The following is a 22,225-nucleotide window of genomic DNA, read 5'->3' on the forward strand; positions in this document are numbered from 1 at the left end:
GCAAACCGTATGAAAATAAGTTGCAGGCTTTACCCGGCACACAGGCAATAGGTTGTCCACCTCTGTATCCAAACACTGCACCATTGTGTGTGTGTAATTATCTTATGGAGTTACTGGTGCCCGTCGCATGAATGTGGAATTTCCATCATTGGCTTAGGACAACGAACAAAAAGTGAGACTGGTTCCCACCGTAGGAATGTGGAATTCCCATTGCTGGCAGAGGGCCACCATCAGTCATGAGTACCAACTCAACAGTCATTTGAACCTGTGAACAACCACATTATAACGCCATGGCTTGATATGTGCTTCTAATTTATTGTATGATCGCTAGATGTAAATTGCGTTAATCACACTTCCAGTGTGTACTAGTCTTTGCATGCTCAATTCTTGTTTTTTTGCACTTTGCAGCCAAAGATGCAATCAGGGAACATTTATCACGTGCACATTCATTGCAGCGTAGCAGTAGAATGGAGTCCACCCTGTGCCTTCTTGATAACATCTAAAAAATGCACGTCAATACGGGATACAATCTGCAAGTTAAGCTCGAAAGACAAAGAAGTCTGCTGGATACACAAGCCAGTGTGTGGAAAAGGGGAGTCAAAGATAAAAGACATATTGAGCCAGTAACCTAAGTGAAGCTAGGTTTAAGTCACCAAGTTTGGCAATCAAGTAATAAATAAATGTTTTTTTGTCTAAAATTCGTAAAAATATCACACATGCAGAGAGTTTCAGTGTCTAATTCTATTCCACAATGACTGTCAATCACAAATGTAAGCACCTGCACCTAATTCAGTCTTTTTCAGCTGTAAGAAAACAAGCAGATAATATCTTCTTTGGTTCTTTCGGTAAAGTCACGTAGAATGAGAATAAAATAATAAATTAATAAAAATAAAATAACACGATAAAATTCTCACGACGTTTCGGCCACAACACAAGCGGCCTTCTTCAGGTGAAAGGAACAGACCCGTCGGGACGACAGAGCTTCAATGAACGTTGTTAAGATTCGGAGCGTCTTTTTAAGCTGGTTTAGAGAACTGAGGCACCTTGACAAAGGGGTTTACATATAAAACAAGATAATTTAGCATTGAAATAGCTGAGTGATTAGCTTGTGACTGGTCACAGAAATAGCCATGTTAAAGCCAAAGAACCAAAGAAGAGGAATCATTGCAGTCACGAAAGCTTTAAGTCGAAATTTAAGCAGAGAATAGTGAGAGATCAAACGCAACACGGTACCAAACGGTGAACAGGCAAAGGTGCTGCCCCCCCCAATTACTTGCTGACGCCACTGCTAGTGGAAGCGGTCCCATTGGAGGAAGCTCTAGATAGTAATTTGGCCTACTCTTCCATGCTGCCCGTACATCTTGAAAGAGGTAGGAGTAGCCACACTTTACCCCGCCACACGGACGCCGCTGACCGACTGCCTGTAGCGAACCCATTCTATACTGCTGAGATGACAGAGGTGGGGGATGATATAATAAACGTGCCCCATTGTTTCTGCTGTCCTGTCAGGAGACTGAACCGGTGACCTCTGGATTGCAAGTCCAGTGTGTGCTCACTATTACATAATGCACAGCAAAAAAAAAACTGTACTATTGTCAATCCATTCACCTGAACTCAGAATAATACATACTTTTCAGTGATTCAATTGTTGGCACGGATAACGTATGTTGTTTCCTGCAAGCAAACAGAATGGAATGCGGTTTTTTGACACCCTCAAGATGTGGAAATCACGGTGATAATCACGGCGGTACTCAGCTCAAATTATAGTTCACAGCATGTTTCTTATTGCGGGGAAAAGGCACCGTGTTTATTCACTTAACACCGGTGTCAATCTACTGTGTTGCTGAAATTGGCCATTGCCAGATATGTCTGGGTGAATGTCACCACAGCACCATTGCACAACGGAGTAATCCCCTCTTGGCACATTTGCCTCTCCACATTATAAAAAAAAAACAAAGTTTTTTTTCCACAACCCGTTGGCCACACAGCCTTCTGGAAGTACATGTTATGAACAGCACCGATATAATTATAGAAACAAAATCTGAACTGATTTCAACATTCAGTGTCTCATTATTTGCTTAATCAATGCTGGCAAAATGTCCAATGCTCATAGGCAGGGGCTTTGCTGTAATGGGTCCTAGTTCGATGCAAAACTATGTGCACGTAAGTATAATTAATCGCACTGTGGTGCGTTGCGTTATCAAAATAAATAATGCCTCCTCATATGTGTCTCTCAACGTATTTTGTTAATTAATATTATCCACAATGACAATAATTATATTGCATTACACAATGACTTGCCCGTGTGAAGAATTTCATTAGATTTTTTTTTCATTTGCCTAACCACACATATTACTTCCAACCAGAGCTTCGTTTCTCAATGAATACTTGCAATGTCACTGGTAGAATGGAGTTAGCATTTGTCTAATAGCCACAGCCATCGCGAGAGGTCTACTGGATATAGTGCTCTGGGTGCTGAAATATTTTCCAGGTCACTGACCCAGACAACACTATCTAAAAATTAACCCCTGATTCCAAGCAATACTCTACGTATCCTATATAGAAAGAGAGAGCACACATTATCTTACGCCATCATAAAAGGGTTAAAACAATGAGACTTAAGGGTCAGATATCGATCCTTTATGGGGCAACCACCAAAACAGTGTGGATTAAGCCCGGTGTCATCAGAAAAAAAATATATATAATGATGAACTTACCAATATTATTATTTGCAATGGGCAGGATAACAACACCAACAACAACAACGAATACACCTTTAGACACCAGCAGACTGGTGTAAAGGCCCACTTTGATGATGTGTTATTGAACAGTTGTTTTTACAGCCCAGGGATTGTTCTAATGGGGTGCAGGCCAATATAGAGAGAGGTTAATTGCCCCGAATAAACTGAATGCTTCAATGAGAACAGAAAAATGCTGTGTTTATGGAAGGCATTAAAGCCACAGAAACGATCCATTTTGTGCCTGAGCGAAAAAGAAATGCACAAACCTCTTCCACCCTTGCCCTCTCGACCCCTTCCACCCTCAGGCCTTCGCCGAATGAAAGGGGCGTTCCTTGACGGACTAAACTCAAGGCTACTGAAACAGCAATGCTAAGCGACGTTATCTCTTGAAAACGTGCCTTTAGAACCTTAGAATATATTTCCGCCCAAAGGAGACTTAGGCAGAAGGAGCCTCACCTGAACTGAAACAAGACAAGAAGCAGTTATTTCCTGTAAGTTAAATGACTTTAAATAATTCTGTATTCGACGTCAGTTGCAACAGCAGCATGCCCACGGCAAAAAGCAAGAAGTATATATTGCACATGCGTACAAGGGTCTTCCTCCGTTTGCAAAGCTACCAAAACAATGCGAGCATAGGTAACAGAGTTACTCAATGAACGTCTATTGAACTACCCCCGTACATTCCACACGAGCTCTGGTCATTCACGCACACTCCGGCCATCATCGCAGCGGCTTTTGGGTCGCCATCGAACAAATACGGTGACTGCATCGCGAGCTTTCCGATGCACTTCTTCGGCCATCTGGAATGCCCTTCTTTCCGAAATGAGGAAGCCACTGGAGCTATGCATTTTTCAATTTAGATTTAAAATTAATTCCTTTAGAACTGCTTTTATTGCGTCCGTTTATTGTCCTTCCCCCCCCCGCACCACTGATTAGCACGGTTGGCTACTTACGGTTCGAAAGAAGTTCAACATACGTACATACGTAAGTATTAGAGAACGTACGCTGGCTAATTACATCGCATTAGATGAAAGATGAAGGGATATTGGGCAATTTTACTCTAAGCATGAGTCAGTTTTGCCTGCCTCTATAAAACAAATTCAGACCAAACCATTAGTGGCATGTATAGAATTTTAAAACAAATGAATGGGCTCTGTGCTTAACTTCAACGCATGGTCTGTGTAGATAAGGTCGACTCTTTTCAAGCCAAGAATCCAGACCCAAAACACCGCGTGAAAATGTCCTATTAATTAAAATATCAAAACAATCATGGTTAAAAAAAAGCCTTCCCATCTGCAAGCTTAACTCAAATGTGAATGCTGCATGTGGGTATACAAAACCTGTTTGCAAAAACTGAACCAGCAGTTCCTCTTGCTCCTTTCTATCATTGCTCCATTATAATAATTCCAACTCGTGCATTTTTTTTTCCTTTTAGACAACCAATCCGGAAAGAGCCGGTCCCTTTTTTGTTGTTGAAAATTCCGGATCAGACGCGAGGCCATGCTGCGGCTGCTTTATCTGCATGGTGTTCGACGCCAGCCCCGGCTATAAGCGTTGCCCTTTGTGCCGGAGGTTTAAGGCAGCAGTGCATAAACTTTTGTTACTGCGAGCAAACAGTTAAGCCCAGACCGGTGTCCCGGGCCACTTGGCTTCAAAAGAATTAAATGACATGCACAACCCAGACAGACATCACCGGCGCCAGGCACACTTAATAAAATATTATTTTCGTTTCTTTTTGGTATCGTCGCACTGCCGTATCACACATTTCGTTTGTTGCCTTACCTCGCTGGCGTCCTATCCGGCTGAGTGGCGCTGCGGTTAGATCGTTTGGCTCTCATCCAGGATGTTGTGAGTTTTAATCCTGGTTGAGGAACCAACTTCAGCACAGCATTCCCGCTGAGGTCAAATGATTACGATTTTGTGGGAATCCGACAGTGGTTGGACTGTGGAGGGACTGGAGACAACCATGGGCATGTGGATTTTTTTTTTACCATCATCTCATTATCACCGACTGATATGAGCGAAACCTTTGGACCACCCCATGGAGGTAATTGCATTTTATGATGAGGTAGATAGTGGCTTTGATCTGGATGCGTAGCTAAAGTGGAAAATTGCACAGCTGATTGATTACCGCATTGGCAGTTTGTGTCATCAGAACAATGGAATCGATAGCGCGGACTACAGACTAAAACATTTGCCTCGTGTATTTACAAGATATAACACGAATGCTACATGATTACCCATTTAGTGCACTTCATAAGATAATCACTCTGTGAACAGGAACTTTAATCGTTTAGTAATATAGGGACTATGCAGGTAACCCAATATGTGATGTATGTGCCGCACAGTATGGAATAATCTTCCTGTTTAAAATAATGGGCAGTACTCTCCATTTGCAGCCCTTTAGCCAGTGATATTTAAAGCAAAATCACCGGTCCCGGCGTGGGGCCAATTTGTTGAGAGTGTTACTGATTTGTATCAACCCTGGAGGGATTCTGACCTCAGTTGACCCTCTGACGGGATTTCAACTCACAAGCTTCGGAATGAGAACCAAAGCGCTCTAACCACAGTGCCACCCACAATACTTTAAACTTTTTAGAGCATAAACTACTGTATCCGCACTTGCATTATGCGTTATACACAATGCAGCATTAACTGTTATGAACCAATTCTGGGCCAAGTGGCTCAGTTGAGCCCTCTGCGGTCAATCAAATGGGTACCACTGCAAGGAAATAAATGGTGCTTCTCCTTTGGATCCGATAGGTCAAACACATTTGAGCAGGAAATCACTTAGATTTTTGGCTATGGTTAAGAAGGAGTAAATATTATTGCTTAGGCAGAATGCTTATTTACCCGGATAGTAAAGATGAGATTGACAATGATTGCTTCATTTCAGAGAGATTGTTGTCCACACAATCACAGCGGTAGCATGTTTGATCGGTGGCTGGATGGGGGATATTATCCGCAAAAAATGCCTCCTTTGTAATTATGCCAGCTGGCAGATATTCACACATTCAGCTGTTTTGTTTGAAATACGTTAAAGAAGATACAGCCTTTGGGATTCTCAGTGTTTATGCAAGTACACTTCGGGATAAAAGAAGTCAAACTATCCACTCAGACGCAACATTAAACAAAATATGCAAAATGGAAACACGTGTAATAACACCATGAAAACCAAACATAGGTCACATTATATATAGGTACAAATATACATTGCATCGTGTAAAACTGCACTTGGATCGTCTAAAACTGCACTTGGATGATGATGCTGTTGTGGTGTAATGGTTAGCAAACTGGATTTTCAATCCAGAGGTCACTGGTTTGATTTCATCTCCCGGCATGACAGTGGAAACAATGGTGCACGTTTTTTTTAATCGGCCCGCTTCTGTCCACCCTGGAGTATTGATGCATACACCACAGTCCGTAGATTCATAGGTTGTGTGTGGTTCGGATAGGGTGTGAATATTCTTCCACCTAACACGTAGGCTTTCGTGGCCAATATCATCCATAATAGAGGTTTTTTGGGTTAGATCGTGTAAATGTTGTGGCTTGGCTCTCCAACACACCGGTGTGCTGTACTCGTGACGAATTGGCACGTTCTGTTTACGTGACAACCCTTACTAGTTGGCTGTCGGGTTTTTGGCGGGTTTTAACGAGACATTCATATATGTACGCGATCTAACCCAAAAAAACTCTATTATGGATTCCTCCACCTATCCAAGACATCTTGCAGGTGTGAAAGGGTAGGCCACAAAATACATTTTTGGGCCGTACCTTTACTTATTCTTGGTTCTTTCGGTAAAGTCACGTTGAAGGGAAACAATAAAATAATATATATATAAAACAATAAAATTCTCACGACGTTAAGACCGCATCACAAACAGTCATCATCAGGTGTTGGTTTTCAGACCTGATGATGACTGTTTGTGTTGCAATCGAAACGTCGTGAGAATTTTATTGTTTTATATATTTTATTATTTTATTGTTTCCCTTCAACGTGACTTTACCGAAAGAACCAAGAATATGAATTACTGCAGTCACGAAAGCTTTAAATCAAAATTCGTACCTTTAATTTCTTTAACATTCTTCTGAAAACAAGAACTAGCTGATGAAATGGGGCTTATTGAATGACAGGCTTTGTCACGCTGGGTTTTTGTTGTTGTTGTTGTTTTTGGACCAAACTAACTTCCGCATCCATTGTGTCTGATCTTTTTGGAAGCGCAGGTGTTACATCCTATTGTTAACATTTCGCATGAACTCATGCACAGCGAAATTTACCCCCAAACCACAAACAGCTTGCACGCGTGCACATGCCGTGCCTCCGAGCTGTCTCACTCCAGTTGTCCGTTCTTCAATTACGAGAAAAGAGGCTTTCAATAAAATTTTCTCGAGCACCCTGGATGCTAGCCACGGTGTAATAGTCAGTGCACCTGACTTGCAAATCCATAGGTTCTCGGTTTCATCTCCCGGAACAGCAGTTGAAATATCGTCCAGCCGGCAGTAAGTCACAGATGCACAGTCACAAAACCGGGAGGTCGCAGGTAGTCTGGTAAAATGTGTGTGGCTCCGACCTCTTCCAGAATGTCTCACCAGCGTAGAAGAGAAGGCCAAATACACTCTAGAGGGGCTTTCAAGAGAGTAATCCCCTCTGTGGCGTGAGCGAGCATATTGCAGGACTGCGCCTTAACCTCGTGATGTCGCTTATGGTGTGGTTACCATACATTTAAATATGGCATTGTTGTGGATGCCATTAATATGCACATGAAGGTGTGATTCATGAAAATGGTAACTCGATGGACCAGGGTTCTCTACAAGTTAACAGCATGTTGATTTGTGTGTGTGTTTGTGTTTTATTTGATTATGTAATAAATAGACACAACGTTTTCAGTTGTTTGCCCCGAGGAAATATCCCTTCGCTTCGAGTGTGTGAGAAATGTTCCCAGCTCGTGGATGTTCTGCTCAACTCCAATTAAATATTACGAGTTGCTGTTTGCTAAATACATTGTTTTAGTCAATGCACACTACATATAGCCAGGCAGTGCACAAATGTAGATTGTTAAGTGACCCTTAAAATGAATTCCGAGCACATGAAAGCAATAGCGGACCCTGTGTACAATGTATGAATATAAAAGAACACACACTCTCCGTAAGTCATTACAATTGACGGGAAATTACTTCTTAATACAAAGCTGTTTTGAAAGTAACGAAATAAAATGTGATATATATGTAATACAAGCATTGCACACGGTATAATAATATCTGCTTGCGTTGTAAATTAAGTGAAACAGCCATTACACTCACCAGCACTTTTAGAGCCATTTGGAATTCTCCTAAGAGCTTACACAAGCCACCCAGTCAAAACATAGGCTCAACGTTCAAAGTATCTCCTGCTGAAATGAGCATTGAGGCGGTGCATAAACATTGACGCGGTGCATCTCCCGTTAACAGCAATGTGGCAGGAGTGAGAATTCCTTGCTCTTATGAGAGGGGCAAGTCTACGTATAGGACTACCACTGTTGACTTTGCACGTATGTATGTGTGTGTATGTTAATGGGGAGCGATAGTGTAGCGGTTAACGCGCTGCACTATGAACCTGGCGACCCGGGTTCGATTCCCGCTCACGGCCAACACCAGTGACGATTATCTGAACCGGTCCCGGGCCTCCCCTAGGTCGACTCAGCCTCAAATGAGTACCTGGTGCGGTGTGTAAACATTGCCACTAGGGAGACAAAGGCGGTCGGGCGTGGTGCTGGCCACTCACCCCCTCGTGTACCGTTCCGGCTTTCATAGGTGCTCGCTAACAGCACTTGCCCCTACAGTCTGTTAAGGCTATATGGGGGATCTTTGTCTTTGTATGTTGAACTTCTTTCGCTCTGTACAAAGCCAACCATGCTAATCGGAGGTTGCGGGGGGACGTTACTACAAAGTGGTACCTATTTTATCAACCCCGGTGGGTTGATGGGCTGAGACAGCTGCCACACCCCACCCCCCAAACCTGGGTTTGTACACGCAACCTTCTTAGCGCGCTCTACCTCTGAGCCACGTGGCCACGGGTTGAAGGATTTATCAGGCTTAACAAATGCGACAAGTGGTAGACTTGATTTAAAGCTTTCGTGACTGCAGGAATTCATACTCTTTGGTTCTATCGACGTGACTTTACCGAAAGACCCGGAGACTAAGTGGTAGACTGTGAATCACAAATTGACGCCCGTGAACACGACGCTAGCTCAGACGCACGGCAGTTACTGCATGATGCACCTTGCTGATCACTATAATCGCCGCAAGGTTAATTTAGAGGAGACGGTACCATTCGATTTGCCGATAGCAGCGCATTGTTGATGCGTTATAACCATGCCCTAACCATGTCCACTTTTATCGCTCACTGCTCATTTTCATGAATTTGTCTCAAACTTACGAGTTTATCTCGGCTGAATACCAGCCCTGGCAAGAAAAGGCACTGCCAGCAAAAAAACACACTTGTTTTTCGCTGCCTTATTATCCAGACGGGTTAAATATTGTGATGATAATTTTAATACGGAAATAGCAAATGTATTGCCCCATTCGTCAATCCGCTGCAAAATGGAGGCTTCCCCATGCTCTCAGTAATGGAGGTTGTTTTGGCCGTACTTCATCATGCTCGTGAATGCTGATTGGTGCAGAGGAACCTAGGCCCATTGCAGTTATTGGTTGATACTCATGTAAGGCGTGGCCAGGAATTTATCTCAGGTCGCCAGATTCAAAGCACGGGTGCAATAACCACTGAATCACTGCTCCTCAAAGAAAGGTCATCACATAATTGCCTATAGGTACTGATGTTGAAATGTCATAAATATTACACACTGTACAAATATGTTCATCTTCTCCAAATTCACCAACGTTCTCCGACACACCGGTGTGCTGTACGAGTGACGAATTGGCACGTTCTGTTTACGTGACAACCCTTACTAGTCGGCTGTGTCGGGTGGTGGCGGGTTTTAATGACACATTTATATATTTACGCGATCACACCAAAAGAACCTCTGTTATGGATCACCAACGTTCACCACACAATGTTAAATGGAAATAAAGTTGGGATTACTTTTATGTCATGGAAAGAGCGAGGGCTCGGTACAGCATTGTTAAGGGTATAGTTATAATGACATGATTTGATTTCCTTTCTCACATGAGCATCGGCATTACTCATCCAAATACATCCTGTTTACTCATCTCCTGTTGATACCCTTGAGCCACGAGTAAAAATGGCAGTCCTTTGATGGGGGTGGTTATTATGATGACGACCAAAACTGAAGTGTGAAACAACAGAACCAAAATACATATTCAAAGAGATGGGAGTAGAAGGGAGATGCAGAGTTATTCACAGCAACATTAGAATCTTGTCAGGCTGTGGCATATTGGATTTTTTTTTCGTCTAACTTGGTTCCTGTTTGGATGTCTGCCTACTTGGCATATATCTGTTAGGGTCGCCGGCCCCCGGGATCTCCCCTGCCTGCGACCCTGTCCGCGAAGTACCGACGCTCCCAGACTCTCCACTAGTGTGGGAGCTGCCGCCGCCGCACTCCTCCCCTGGCGGGGAAAGGTCGTCGCGCTCCTGTTCCCCCCCCTGTGCCGTCCCCCCCCGAGTCCGGGTCTCCTGCCGGTGGGGCATCCCACTCGACCCCCCTGGGACCCGCTAGCGCTTCGCCGGCACCCAAACGCGACGCTCCCCGCCCGCGCAGTCCCACGCACCAATCACACGCGGGTAACAGGGGGTCAAAGGTCGGAGGGTAAGCGACGTCGTTCGTGCTCACTCCGACGCTTGCGGGGATTGGTTTGAACGGGTTTAAAGGGCTATGCGATGGGCATGCGTGCGAGACGGGTATCCGCTCGCAACGCAGGAGTCCGCAGCCGACGGTTCGTAGCGCACACAATCCACGCGGCGCCGCTCCACACACGCGGCGACCACCGAGAACAGCAAGCGAACCCACGCTTCCACTCTCTTTCCACACCCTCGCAAAAACCACCACACCAGTCTGTTATGTAACGACCACCGCGACAGCAAGCGCACCCACGCTTCCGCAATAACCACACCAGTCTGTTATGTAACGACCACCGCGACAGCAAGCGCACCCACGCTTCCGCAATAACCACACCAGTCTGTTATGTAACGACCACCGCGACAGCAAGCGCACCCACGCTTCCGCAATAACCACACCAGTCTGTTATGTAACGACCACCGCGACAGCAAGCGCACCCACGCTTCCGCAAAAACCACACCAGTCTGTTATGTAACGACCACCGCGACAGCAAGCGCACCCACGCTTCCACAAAAACCACACCAGTCCGTTATGTAACCGCCGACGATTTATTCCACCGCGTCGGCGAGCCCTTATTTAATCGAGTCAGTCGGGATCAGCGGGGCAGGACCGATCTATCTCTCGATAGTCGGCACTACACTCTACCTGTCCTTCTCCCCTTTACCCTCTCCGGTTTTGCTCTTAAGCTAAGTCCCAACTCCCTCTCTCTCTCTTACTCACGGTTCGTCGTCACTGCTGTCTGGTCCTCGCGGCGCGTCGATACGTCCCACGGACGTTCGCGCGGCTGGACTCGGGAGTTGACGGGCCTGGGGTTGACTCGAGTAGCCAGAGACCCTTTTTCCTTCGCCCTGACCCGCTTTATTCTTTCTACATCAAAGGGGCTACCTGGTGCCGACTCGCGGGCCAATCAGCTCGCTGGGATCACCCGCCAATCGGTAGGCCCATCTGTATCCCAGCATCCCCCGGGCCGTTGCTTTCAGCGACGTCCGCATCTAAATTTACCTGCTCAGCGACCCTCCAGCCAGAGGGCGACCCTGCTTTCCCGCCGCTCGTGGCTCTGCCCTCCTACCTGCCTGCTGACCCGTGTGTGTTGTGTGTGCTGTCTACCCGCGGTGGCTCGGCAGCCCCGTCGTGACCATGTAATTACAACCAAAGTCACGGCGCCGCGGTGGGTGTTAGCGTCGGGGGAGACCGTCCAATTCCCTGGCTGCAGGAAACCGTGAAGATTATCCCTTTACGAGGGCTTCTGGGTGAAAACCTGTCGGCCAGGGTGTCTCCCCACGCGCTCTAATGGTGGGGGAGTGCGTGCGTGTGTGTTCCGGTGGGGGGGGGTGGGGAGGTGGTGGGGTGGAGCAATGTCGGCCTCGTCGCTCGGAGCGGCGAGATCGCAGGTGGGCCGCCCGCCGATCGGCTCCGTGGCGGCGGCATCACATAGCCCCCCGAGGTGCCAGTCCCCGTCCCGGGTTGACTGGAGCACCTCGCCTGGGCCGCGCTCACGAGGTAGCGCTGCGGGGTCCGGGGGATCCGCCCGGATCTCGTGGCTGGCCTCGGGGGAGGTGGCTCCGTCCTCGGGGTTTCCCGCAGCGGTCTCCTTCTCCACTCCAGTGGCTCCTCCGATCCCTCGGCACCTGGGGGCTGGGGGACAAACTCCGCGGCAGCGGGGTTTAAGGGGCGGCGTCCCCGCCGTCCTCTGGCGGGGCCGGGACGCCTCGGGGCTGGGGGCACGGCGGGGCCCATGTAGTGCGCGAGGCCCCCGAGCACGGGTGGCGCAGGGGCACCGGGGTTTCGCGGTACTCGGGCAGCGAGGTTCTCCCCCGCCGGGGCTGCCCTCCATGGTTTTAAGCGGCGGACGTTAACCACCGTTTCTCGGCCCCTCTCTCCACCCTGGATTAATACCGTCCAGGGAGAGATCTGCCGTACCACGGTCCAGGGGCCCCGCCAGTAGGTGGTCAGCTTCCCCACCTGTCCGGCCCCGACGCGAGGGGTGTGTAGCCACACCTTGGTACCTGTCAAGAAAAGGGGGGGCTCCACGCGGGGTCGGGTGCTCTGTTCCTGTCGCCGATGCGCGGCCTCCCCTTGCGGGTAGGCCCGGTCCCGGACCCCTCGTAGGGTCTCCATCAGATGTTCCACGGGGCGACTCCCTTCCTCCGTTTGGGGTGGAGGAATGCCGAACAGCAAGTCTGCGGGTAGACGAGACTCACGACCAAACATCATTAGGAACGGGGTTTGTCCCGTCGATGTGTGCACCGTGGTGGCGTAGGCGAACAGGGCGTAGGGGAGGTGTTCGTCCCAATCCCGTTGGTTTGCGGCCGCCATACGCTTGAGCTTTCCGGCCAGAGTCTGATTCATACGTTCAACCATACCGTTCGCCTGGGGGTGGTACGCCGTGGTTCGGTCTTTCTGGATCCCGAACTCCCGGCACAGCGCCTGAAACAACTCGGCCTCGAACTCGCTACCCTGGTCGGTAAGGACTCGCTCCGGGATCCCGTGCTTAAGTACATAGTGCTCCACGAACGCCCGGGCTACTACCAGGGCCGTTTTATCGGGGATGGCCACCGCCACGGGGTAGCGGGTGAAGTATTCCACCGCTACGAGGATATAGCGGTTGCCCCGGTGGGATCGTGGGAATGGCCCCTGGAGATCGATGCCGACCAGCTGGTTAGTCCGACTGACGCGGAACGGCCTTAGGGGTACTTGGTATCGTGCCGGTTTCGGCCCGCACTGCTGACAAGCGCGGCAGCCCTGTACCCAGGCGGCCACATCTTGCGTCAATTTGGGCCAGAGATACTGGCGACGCAGAGTCTCCCGAGTGCGCCGTTCCCCGTCATGGCCCCCGAGCGGGTGGTCGTGTACCAGCCGTAGCAGCTGGGGTCGCACCTGGGCGGGAACACAGATGCACCCCGGCTGGCCGGCCTCGGTTAACTCCCGTACCACCCCGTTCTGCACACACAACCGGGCATACAAACCGCTCCAGGGCCCTGGTAGGGTGCTTTTCCCCTCCCGCAGGGCCGCTTCCACCGCCGCCAGATCCGGATCCCGCTGCTGGGTCTGCCTCAGCTGCTCGTCGCTCAGGCCCGGGAAGGCGCAGCCGACGTCCTCCTGGATCCGTCCGATCGGGGCGGGGTGGTCCACGGGGTCCCGAGTCGTGGGCCCTGCGCTCGCCGGGCGGCTGACTGGGTCCGCGCCTCCACCTGTGGGGGTCTCTGTGGCGCATACCGCACTCTCTCTCGCCGGGGGGGGGTTAGGTTCAGCGGGTTCCCGGGGGTCCGTTGCCTGTCGGCAACGTCCCCCCGTGAAGCACGGGCAGGCCTCCTCCGCCCTCGTCTCGGCACACACCGCGGGTCGCCGTGATAATGCGTCCGCGTTTGCATGCGTCCGCCCCGCCCGGTATTCGATCTGCAGGTTGTACTCCTGCAGCTGCGCCAGCCATCGGGCCATCTGTCCCCGCGGTTCCTTGAAGGTGAGGAGGAACTGCAGAGCATAATGGTCCGTGCGCACTCGACATTTCCTGCCGTATAAATACGGCCGAAACTGTTTACACGCGAAGATCACAGCGTACAATTCCTGACGGGTCACACAGTAGTTCAGCTCGGCCCCGCTCAGGGTCCGGCTGGCGTACGCAATCACCCGTTCCACCCCTTCCTGCACCTGCGACAACACCGCACCCAGCCCGCTGCTGCAGGCGTCGGTGTCCAAAATAAAGTCGGTGGTAAAATCGGGGAAAGCCAGTGTGGGGGTGTGTGTGAGGTGGTCTTTGAGGGTGGTGAAGGCCGTCTGGCAGGCCTCCGTCCACTGATAGGGGTTCTTGGGGGAAGTGAGTTGGGTGAGGGGGCGTGCAATCTCGCTGAATCCCTTTACAAATCGATGGTAATAGGTGGCGAGCCCCAAGAATGACCTTATCTCCGACAGGTTTCTTGGCTGTGGCCAATCCACTACGGCGCGTACCTTGTCCGGATCGGTGCGCACCCCCGCCTCGCTGACGCGATGTCCGAGGTACCCCACCTCGCGCTGTGCGATGTAACACTTACGCGGCTTGAGCTTGAGATGAGCCGCTCGCAGTCGCTGGAACACCTCCCGTAACCTGGACCAGTGCTCAGACAGAGATCTACTGAACACGATCACATCATCCAGGTAAATCAGGCATTGCTCCCACTGCAAGCCCCGCATCACCAACTCCATCAGCCGCTGGAACGTCGCGGGCGCGTTGGTGAGCCCGAACGGGAGTACTCGAAACTCGAATAGCCCCATCGGGGTGGTGAATGCGGTTTTTGGCCGATCCTCCTCCGTCATCTCCACCTGCCAGTACCCGGACGCGAGATCGAGGGTGGAAAAATACCGCGCTCCGGCGAGGCTGTCAAAGGTGTCGTCGATGCGTGGTATGGGGAAGGCGTCGCCGAGGGTGACTGCGTTTAGTTTGCGGTAATCGACGCAAAACCGGGTTGACCCGTCCTTTTTTGTTACTAGCACCACCGGGGCAGACCAGGGGCTCGCCGAGGGCTGAATTATGTTATCGCGGAGCATGTCCCTGACCGCCTCTTTGATCTGGGCGCGTTCGGGTGCGCCCACGCGGTACGCGGGGAGTTTTATGGGTCGGGCGGCCCCGGTGTCGATTTGGTGCTTAACGAGATCTGTGCGACCCACGTCTGAATCGTGTTCGCTGAACACGTCGGCGTACTCCCGCAGTAACCCGCGTAGCTGATCGGCCTCTCCCTTGGGTAAATCTGCCCAAGGTACGTGTACCGCGTCAAGAAGGGGGACGACCTCGGCGTGGGGAGTCGGGCCGACTCGCCAGGCCAGGTCTTGTTGGTCCTCGGGGCGACCGGGGTCCTCCGCCCAGAGTGCGAATACCGAGTCGCTGGAGTGGCGCGCGTGTAGGGGGTGCACGGTGGCTACTGTGGTGCGCCGTCGTAGTATTGCTGGGGTGCCGTGGGGGTTAAACACACGCATGAACAATCGGCCCCCATCGGCGTTTACCAACGTGGCTGACCCCACAACCCCGTATCGTTTTGCCAACTCCGGGTGAGGAGTTAGCATTACCTCCCCCGATGGTCGGTGCGCGGGGTCGGTGGAGGGTGTCGCCACAGGTACCAGCATCTCGGCGAGCGGCCCGATGGTGACGGCCGTCGTCAGGGTAGCGGCCACAGGTGTGAAGCGGGGGCGATTCGGCTCCCGTCCCAGGAATGGAATCCGTTCCCCGCTGCCTTCCACGGTGGCGCACCGCTGTCGGGGCTGCACGTTGAGCCCCAGCTTTTCCAGGAGGTCGGTACCTGCGATACACTCGTGGCACAGCACACTCGAGACGTAGAACTCCTGAGTGCACACCTGGTTTCCGAGACGGACCTCGAGGGAGATCCTTCCCAGCAACCCCATCCCGGCTCCGCTCGCTGTGTGCAGCGCGCAATCCGGGGCCGGCAGGCGGCTCACGTCAACCCCGAGCACGCTGCAGTGCGCGGCGCTCACGAGTGAGGCCACGGCCCCCGTGTCCAGTAGGATCCGGGTGCGCTGCCCGTTCACCTGTCCTTCCACCAGTGACGTGGCCCCCGTGATTCCTGCCACCAGCTCCCGTAGCCAGTCGCCCGTCCTCACCGCGTCCTTGGGTGTTGTGGCCGTGACCTGTGTGGGTGTCACTTGCTTACCATTATTATTATCGTCGTTTTGTTTCGGGACCTCGGTGATTGCACCCCTAGGTGGTCCACTCTCTAGGGGGCGTTGGCGTTTAACCCTTCGGTATATCTAGCGCGGGCGATCTGTGGGCAGTCTCTCATGAGATGCCCCTGACGGCCGCACATATAACACGCCCGGGGGGGGGTGGCGGCTCCATAGTGGGCACCCTGCCCGCTCCCTCTCCCCCCCGTGCGCCGCTGCCCAGACTCTGCTTCTAGTCGGGCTACCCTCCCAGCTAGCCCTCCCAACTCGGTCTGAATCGTCTCTACCGTAGTCTGCAGCGTAGTCACATGTGCCCGTACTTGGGTTACGTTGTTGTCCACTTGGGTTACTTTGTTGTCAATCCCCCCGATGCCCGCCTGTATCCCCGCTACCCATCCCGGGGTGGTCTCGCGGGATACCGGAGGCCCCCTTTCCCGACCCCCTACCATCCTGGTGAGCTCCTGTTCCTCCTCTTCCTCCTCGGTGGACAGACTTGCGATGGTGCGCTCCCGTCCCAGTCCTCGGAGCTGTGCGCGTTCGCTAGAAATTCTTTCACATTTGCGCGCGCGCTCGACAAGGGCATCAAAGGAGAGGCGCGTACAGTTCACGTCTGGCTGCCACCACGCCGTGCGCATTAAGTATCGCTGGATTTTCTCTGTGGCCAGCTCCTCAATCGCTTCCGTGGTGTGCCTCGGGCGTGCGATCTTTGTTAGCTCACGCACATCCTCGGCATAATCGCGCAGGTCCTCGCCGGGTTGGCGACGGCGTGCCTCTAAGGCCGCTTTTGCCTCCTCCTCATCGCGCGTACCGAAGCGCAGATCAAGTCGGCGCATCAGCTCCTCTAGCTGTGTCTGCGCGCTTGCGGGTAGGGCTTCCACAAAATCGGCTGCCCGCCCATCCAGATTCATATTAAGTTGACGTAGCGTCTGCGCGTCCGTCCACCCATTAATTTCCTTAGCCCCTAGGACGTTGCGGGCAAATGCTCTCCACGAAGGTGTACCCCGGCCAGTGAATATATGCCTTATTTTCGCGTGGGGTAACGCGGGGGTTCGTACCGCTTCTGACACCATATTGTTAGGGTCGCCGGCCCCCGGGATCTCCCCTGCCTGCGACCCTGTCCGCGAAGTACCGACGCTCCCAGACTCTCCACTAGTGTGGGAGCTGCCGCCGCCGCACTCCTCCCCTGGCGGGGAAAGGTCGTCGCGCTCCTGTTCCCCCCCCTGTGCCGTCCCCCCCCGAGTCCGGGTCTCCTGCCGGTGGGGCATCCCACTCGACCCCCCTGGGACCCGCTAGCGCTTCGCCGGCACCCAAACGCGACGCTCCCCGCCCGCGCAGTCCCACGCACCAATCACACGCGGGTAACAGGGGGTCAAAGGTCGGAGGGTAAGCGACGTCGTTCGTGCTCACTCCGACGCTTGCGGGGATTGGTTTGAACGGGTTTAAAGGGCTATGCGATGGGCATGCGTGCGAGACGGGTATCCGCTCGCAACGCAGGAGTCCGCAGCCGACGGTTCGTAGCGCACACAATCCACGCGGCGCCGCTCCACACACGCGGCGACCACCGAGAACAGCAAGCGAACCCACGCTTCCACTCTCTTTCCACACCCTCGCAAAAACCACCACACCAGTCTGTTATGTAACGACCACCGCGACAGCAAGCGCACCCACGCTTCCGCAATAACCACACCAGTCTGTTATGTAACGACCACCGCGACAGCAAGCGCACCCACGCTTCCGCAAAAACCACACCAGTCTGTTATGTAACGACCACCGCGACAGCAAGCGCACCCACGCTTCCACAAAAACCACACCAGTCCGTTATGTAACCGCCGACGATTTATTCCACCGCGTCGGCGAGCCCTTATTTAATCGAGTCAGTCGGGATCAGCGGGGCAGGACCGATCTATCTCTCGATAGTCGGCACTACACTCTACCTGTCCTTCTCCCCTTTACCCTCTCCGGTTTTGCTCTTAAGCTAAGTCCCAACTCCCTCTCTCTCTCTTACTCACGGTTCGTCGTCACTGCTGTCTGGTCCTCGCGGCGCGTCGATACGTCCCACGGACGTTCGCGCGGCTGGACTCGGGAGTTGACGGGCCTGGGGTTGACTCGAGTAGCCAGAGACCCTTTTTCCTTCGCCCTGACCCGCTTTATTCTTTCTACATCAAAGGGGCTACCTGGTGCCGACTCGCGGGCCAATCAGCTCGCTGGGATCACCCGCCAATCGGTAGGCCCATCTGTATCCCAGCATCCCCCGGGCCGTTGCTTTCAGCGACGTCCGCATCTAAATTTACCTGCTCAGCGACCCTCCAGCCAGAGGGCGACCCTGCTTTCCCGCCGCTCGTGGCTCTGCCCTCCTACCTGCCTGCTGACCCGTGTGTGTTGTGTGTGCTGTCTACCCGCGGTGGCTCGGCAGCCCCGTCGTGACCATGTAATTACAACCAAAGTCACGGCGCCGCGGTGGGTGTTAGCGTCGGGGGAGACCGTCCAATTCCCTGGCTGCAGGAAACCGTGAAGATTATCCCTTTACGAGGGCTTCTGGGTGAAAACCTGTCGGCCAGGGTGTCTCCCCACGCGCTCTAATGGTGGGGGAGTGCGTGCGTGTGTGTTCCGGTGGGGGGGGGTGGGGAGGTGGTGGGGTGGAGCAATGTCGGCCTCGTCGCTCGGAGCGGCGAGATCGCAGGTGGGCCGCCCGCCGATCGGCTCCGTGGCGGCGGCATCACATATCCTCATGCTGACACCAAAAACAAAGATCCCCCGTAAAGCCTTAGCAGACTTTTCGAGCAAGTGCTGTTAGCGAGCACCTATGAAGGCCGGCACGGCACACAAGAAGTGGGTGGCCAGCACCACGCCCGGCCTCCTTTGTCTCCCCAGTGGCGTTGTTTACACACCGCACCAGATACCCAATTGAGGCTGAGTCGACCTAGGGGAGGCCCAGGATCGATTAAAATAATCGTCACGGGTGTTGGCCGTGAGCGGAAATCGAACTCGGTTCGCCAGCGTCGTAGCACTGTGTTGTAACCACTGCCGCATTAGAATATTTTCAAACGACGGTATATTGGGGGGAAAACAAGTGTATAACTGGGTTCCTGGTTGGATTCCTTCCTGCTTGGTAAATATCTCCGTGCTGAGCCACGTCTCCCCCCACCCACTTCTCACCCCGCGAAAATGCGATAAAAGAGACGTACAGAGGGAGGTTATATTCTATTCGTAGGGGCTTCACACGAGAGAGTTGGTTTAGATTTGCCGCTCCTCTTCTGTTGAAGGGGCGCAGACCACAGTGGTTTACTCTGTGGCTCATAGTTTGGGTTGCATGGCCACAGTCGCACTGCCGTGGCTTGTCGATAATTCTCCTGTCATGCAGGAGATGTGTGCATCGGCCCGTTGATGTCCTGATGCGGTTGATGGTTCCATCAGTGCCTTCAAGTAATGTCAAAGCCAGGAGGTGCGATGTTTTGGTCTCGGAAGAGTTGTTTATTTTGGACATCCGCGTTCTTCCACTCTGTTCGCCGGCGTTCTAATGCCAACCAAATATGATCGGTCAGAGGGAGGTGAGGGAGGGAGATATGGAGAGGAACGGAGAGGGGCAGGAAGAGAGTGACGACGTGAAACGGAGAGGAAATAGAGAGCAAAACTGAAAGAAGAGAGCGAGGGAAAGTGACAAGCAATGGGAGGGAGAATTAGAGAGAGGTGAGAGAGATTGCGATGGGAAATTGAGAGGTGGGAATAAGCAGAGAGAAGGTCAGGGGTGAGCGAGAGAGAGATAGAGACGAGGAGAGAGAGAGAGAGAGAGGGGAGGGAAGTGGGTGAGATACAATGGACGACGAAGAGGTTGCTTTTTGGCAATTTAGTTGAAGGTGGAGAGGCTACCAGTTACTCTCACCCCATTGGCCACTGGCGGCTTCGAGCGTGCCATGAGGGGTGCAGCCGATTTTGTATTAGCTTTCCCCCCCAGTGGCATTGCTCACAGCACACAGCACAGTGTTACCCACTGGCAACCGCCGAGAAGGTGGGGGGTTATTTAGCCCGCCAAAATCAGCACCGGTCTGAAACATTCAGACTGGCCTGCCTACCATCCACCCTGGGTTTAACCAGGTTGTATTGTGTGAGAAACTCGCAGATTCTTCAAATATCTTGTCGTGTAGCCCGCATACCCAGCCAACGCATGCCCAAGCGGCTTCTGTTTGGCCGGATAGAGGGGCTTAACGGGCGTGGCATGGGCTCGAGAAGAGACGGGCTTATACGGTACAGGATGTGGAGCTGAGTAGACTTCCTGATGACATGTACCAGCGGTGTCAAAATTGATATCTGTGGAGGAGGCTCGTTAAAGACGCTACTGGGCATTTGGAGGCAGTCAACCTTCAACAACAATGGAAAGCAGAGGAGTTACGGTCATAATAACGAGCGGAGCGCCAGGCAGATAAAGCTCAGAGAATTGGCACAGTAGGGTGCACAAGAGGGGACAAGGGAATAGAGAAACAGATACAAAGAAATGTATCAAAATTGCGATTTACAGCATAGGGAAGGCAAGCGAAAGGCGACGAGAGACAAGGCTGAGTGTTTGCAGGGAGACAGGGATGGGCGGATGGCCAGTCCAAAGGATGTGCGCGCAGGTTGTATTGGAGAAACTATAATGGAGTAAACCGAGCATCTACAATTTTCTGACTACAATTGTCATTAAAACATCTGATGGGACTCAATTACAGGAAACGTGTGAATAACTTATGAAAGAATGCTGCCAATGTACACTCAAGATGAATATGAGCAACACAAACATCAAGGGGTAATTTTGATGTTTGCATCTCTCAATCGCCGAGGAACACACGGGAAGGCCAGCATCAAGAATTACCATTTAAATATTGAGATGTTTCAGCCAAGTAATGAGTGTTAATACATTTACCATATTTCCCAACCATAATTCACAACAACGTCAAGTGGTGTATGACCTGGCCTGGACACTGCTTAGGTAGACTCAGCCTTAAATGTGGAGAAAAAGGTGGCAACCCCTTCATACAGGATAACCCCTTCATACAGGATAACTCTAATCTGCCTGTGATTCACAATTTGATTCCTTCTTATCCACGGAGTACAACGTTGTGGATATCCCCACAGATGATATGGTGAGTTTTAGCCGGGTCGAATCGCAAAAAAAAAAACTGTGGATATTAGGTAGAAATAGGGCCGTGGATAATTAATAGGAGTTTTCACGGACCCTACGGCTCCCACGAATAATAGATGTCACGGGTTACAGGGCCATGGATAAAAAGAGTGTCTATGTCTACATGAACAGCATATGGAAAAGTGTGGTACGCGTCTCTTTATAAGTATTTGTCAGTCTGGTCAAAAAAAAAATATGGTGTTTAAAATGTGTAAAAGAGCCACTTCTTGAAAGGACTAAAATGCTCTCGTGTTTCAATTGGTAGGTCTTTCTCAGCTCATGCAACGCGTCACTTTAACTCACTGGCACCCTGTTAGTATAAGTGTCGGTTGTCATGGGTTTTGGTTGCCAGGTGCACTCTGACCACACCCAGCGCTATTTTCCAAACCGTGCCCCTGTCTCTTGTATTTTACCTTTGTATCGTCACTCTCATTCGTTGCAGCCTCGGTTTCAAAAGCCCAACATTAAGCCTTCTCATCTCCGGGTGCCTGGGAGGATTTGACAGCACGGTTAGTTGCTACATGCGAACATTGCGTCACCTTACAAACATTACTTGACCCGAGATTGCATTACTTTGGAATGAATATCCCCGTGAGATACATCTTTATTTAATAAATCAATTTAAATATAACTGAGGTGACGCCCTAGGGTACAAGGCTGCCGATGCTACCGTCATATTGAGCTGATAATTATAAGATGCAAAAGGCAAAGGTGCAGCCCTGCAATGTCTTACTCATAAACACTGCCGATAGAAGGACCTCCACTAGAGGGAGAGATAGACATCCCCTCTTACAGGGTATTTTGACCTATTCTTTGGGTCTTTCGGTGACCTTCCCTTCCACGCTGGGAGTACTCACACAGCAACCCACCGCAATCAGCCTGCCAATTGA

Source organism: Petromyzon marinus, chromosome 32 (assembly GCF_048934315.1).
Source record: "Petromyzon marinus isolate PM22_M1 ecotype Great Lakes invasive population chromosome 32, UKy_Petmar_22M1.pri1.0, whole genome shotgun sequence".
In the NCBI taxonomy this organism is placed as follows: Eukaryota; Metazoa; Chordata; class Hyperoartia; order Petromyzontiformes; family Petromyzontidae; genus Petromyzon; species Petromyzon marinus.